This window comes from Electrophorus electricus, unplaced genomic scaffold (assembly GCF_041902795.1).
Source record: "Electrophorus electricus isolate QZ-2024a unplaced genomic scaffold, ASM4190279v1 Scaffold51, whole genome shotgun sequence".
In the NCBI taxonomy this organism is placed as follows: domain Eukaryota; kingdom Metazoa; phylum Chordata; class Actinopteri; order Gymnotiformes; family Gymnotidae; genus Electrophorus; species Electrophorus electricus.
This window is the reverse complement of record NW_027658769.1, coordinates 793113-797157: the sequence shown is the minus strand read 5'-3', so window position 1 is coordinate 797157 and position 4045 is coordinate 793113.

Below are 4045 nucleotides of genomic sequence, written 5' to 3'. Positions count from 1 at the left end.
AATGAACCATGAGCTTGTTATATTGACTTGCACAAGACACTAAATTAACTCTTGTATTCTTTCTCAAGTTTCAAGTTTCAAGTTTGGTTTATTTGTCACATACACAGTACAACACGCAGTGAAATGGTGGAGAGTGCTCTGTCCAAACTGAGGAAGAGAACCAGGGGTGCATAGAGAAAAATATATATATATACAGATAAATATATATTCTATGTATGTACAAAAATATATTAACAATGTATGTACAATATATGTATATTATGATTATATACACAATGTACAATGTATATGGTTGAGTATATATGTACACAATCTACAGAATGTACAGATCCATTGTATAGTACCATATCTACAGTTGTTGTAACAGGTTAATTGAGTATAAATCTAAATCTATATATACAGATGTACAGATATACAGTCATGTTACGTGGTGGTGGTCCCCACAGTTTATCAGTTTCCCTGATTCAGGGCCCGAATGGCCTGTGGGAAGAAGCTCCTCTTCAGCCTCTCTGTCTTGGCCTTCAGGGAGCGGAAGCGCCTCCCTGACCTCAACAGAGAGAAGAGTCTATTGTTGGGATGGGTGGGGTCCTTCACAATTTTCCTGGCCTTGGTTTGGCACCGCTTGTAGTAGGTGGTCTGCAGGTCAGGAAGTTCCGAGTGAGTGATGCGCTCTGCTGAACGCACTACCCTTTGTAGAGCTTGTCTGTCCTGCTTGGTGCTATTTCCAAACCAGACTGTGATGTTCCCCGTGAGGATGCTCTCGATAGTGCAGGTGTAGAAGTTCCGCAGTACCTTGGAGGGCAGTCTGAAGTCCCTTAGGCGTCTGAGGTGGTAAAGACGCTGACGAGCCTTCTTTGCCAGGGAGCTGGTATGGCGGGACCAGGACAGGTCCTGCGAGATGTGAACACCAAGGTACCTGAAACTATCTACTCTCTCCACCGTGGTTCCACTGATCGTCACAGGTTGGTAGTGCCGCTCCTGCTTCTTGCTGCAATCCACGATCAGCTCCTTTGTCTTACTGACGTTTAGGAGGAGATTATTTTCCTGGCATTCTGTATGAAGTGCGCCTCACTTGAGATGTCAGCCAAAGTTTAGCAGTAAATATGGTTATCTGCAGTTGTGTTGCTATTGATAGACATCTTCAGCTAAAAATAAGTCTTTCTTGACCCTAATCCACCAAGCCCAGATACAACACAGACATGCATGTGCTGTAGTTGGCTTCAAAACATTCAATGAACTTGTCAGCAACATGGTCCAGATTCCTGCAGCATGTGACATGCGTCTGCACGCATCCTGCCCCCACAGTCTCTGTCTGGCTCCCCCCACCCTCCTCCACCCCCAGTTTGCTCTCTCATCCTGCCCACCAGCAGCTAATGTCCGCCGCCGCAGCGCAGCACCTCCCACTGTATGCTGCATGCTCCTCTGTGTGCCTGTGGTAAAACCTCGCCAAGTTTAGTGTTCTAGCCACTGCACTCCCCTCCCCAACTCACACATCAATCTCAGAGGCAGATGGATTCCTGTCTCCCAGCCGCATCCCAACCTTTTGACCAGTACACATACTTGGATAAATGTTCTCTGTGAATACAAAACAGCAACATTTGTCTAGTGTACCGGAGACCTCTTGGAAGTTTTGTAGACAGATGAGGCCGGGCTGTGCTAGCTGAGAGAGACGATATTTGAGCTTGAATCTGACTAGCACATGCACAGAAGCATAGGGTATTATGAAGGCTCTGCATGATATCGTGACCCAAGTTTGAGCTTACAGTAGGTGGCCATATTGCCTCACATCAAGGGCAGTGTACATTGGAAGACCATAGCAGAGATGTGTGACCGAACTATGTGCACGAGCGCATAACATGCCGCATTCCTTGTTTTCTCCCATTTTTGAGTGAAGCTAATTGATAGTGCCATCTGCCATCTCCTTTTAGAAAGCCAGTGCAGTGCCTTGGCTGCTGATGTGAGTTGTTTTGTCAAAGGAAAGAATTGAAAATGTGAGCAGTGATCTCCATGTAATACTTAGGCTTTAATGCCCTTTACCACTCATTCAGTGCTTGTCTGTGTTTATGTTTTCAGTGTTACAGTGTGATTTTATTTAGGTGAAATTTGTTTTCAGTCTATCTGCAGTAGTGCACTTAAAGGGCCAGGAAGGTTAGTGGAACACATTTGCTCTGCCTCTGACCTCACAATTCCACTGTAACAACAGTGTTCAATTCCGTCATTTAAAAAAAACAAACAAACTTGTTTTGGTTTAAATTTGTTTAAAGATTTGTTTAAATTGTGTGTGCCAGTGTATCTGAGCGTGTTACAGTCTCTCTGACCCTTTACACCCATTAGTGCGTTCTTCCACTAGCTTCTCTCTCGTTCCTGCTTCAATATTCAAGGGAGGATTGAGATCCATTCAGGTAATTTTGCAGTCTTCAAAAAAAGCATTGAAAGACATTCCAGTAGCTCAGTGGTGCACCTGCGCTCCACTCTGCTCCCCAGTTCGGAGGATGCCAGCACCTATGTTTAGTCTTTTATGTTTAGTCTTTTTTAGTCTGTTTCTTTTTATTTCCTTTGGACTCCAGTGCTTTTTAATAATCTGTTTTGGACATGGTATGGCTGCTCCATTACCCAGGAGCCCATACAAAGGTTCATTTCTGCCTGCATGCATAACTGCTGGAGGGAGGATTTTATGTCCAGAAAATGTTAAGATGGCAACAGCTCGGTGGGAGACAGTATGTGAGAATCACCTCTTAGGCTCATTTTACTGTTTCTCATGTAGAAGGAATTCCCTCACTATGTTCCCATTCTGAGCATCAAAGCCAACTGGGATGGGGGTTTGTCACATTCTGAATTCTAGCTCATGTCATATTTTGTCAGCATTGGCTTTGATAGACTCAGGTTATCGGTACAAATTTACATTCAAGATTAGTTGTCTTTTACATATATATCCTCTCTCCTGCAATAATGGCTAATTAGCTGCATCCATCATTGTAATTGTTTAATTTTTCATGCTAGTTCATTCACCCTTGTATTAGTGCCATGCATGTGAAACAGACTCTTGAAAGATTTTCTTTTTGTATCTTGCATGCCTAGCATAATAGGACATTCAAAATCCCTTGAAAATTTTAAACTTTTTTTTTTTATGTATATATCTCCTCAACATTCCCAGTACAACTGCTGTAGAGTCCACGACTCAACTCTTGACTAAAGTCTTCACTCCGAGCGTCTGAGTCGGCTGCTGCGGCATACGCCACGCTGCTCTGTGACCCTCACTCTCCACTCCTCTCCTCTCCCAGCTTTTCCAGATCCCTCAGATGCAGACAGCCCAGCCTGCCATTCCAAGTAACAGCGCTTCCTTTCGACCCGTGTCCAGCCAGCCCATCATGATGTTCCTGACACCCATGCCCTTCACCTCATCCCAGACCGGCCAGTACTACGTACTCCAGTACTACGTGCCTCAGGTACCCAGAGCAGAGAAAAGCGCCTGTGCAAATATGTACACAGTGTAGCAAATGGGTTGAAAATCTGTCTATAAACAGGTTGGCCAGCAATAAATAAACTGCTCCTAAAATGTGTAGATAAAAATATGTTTTATCTTGGAAGCAGAAATGAGAAGTTCTAGTTTAGTTTTTTTTCAGTGTAAAAACTAAATGTTTTTGTATTTTTTGTTTGTTTACTGCTTCGAATATCTCTTTTAGGAGTGTCCTATATGAATGGCCATGTCTGGTGCTAGGCCCTTTACTTCTGCTGTTCTGTTTCATTCTCAGTATCACCACAGTGGCCTTCCCTACGTGGGACATCCCCAGCAGTACTCCGTCCAGCCCACAGGACCCAGTACATTCTACCCTGGGCTCTTTCCTGCAGACTGCCCACTAGCATATGGTGAGTTTGGACTTCCCTTTCTCTACCCCCACCTGGGAAACCCACATGCGTGCTCTCACCGATAAAGAGACCTTTCTTCTGGGTATTCCCGCTGGCTGAAACTGGTTTTTCGTTTGCTCTCTAACTGAAACCAGTGCTTTTTTTTGGTCACCACTAGTGGCAGGGCCTTCATACTATC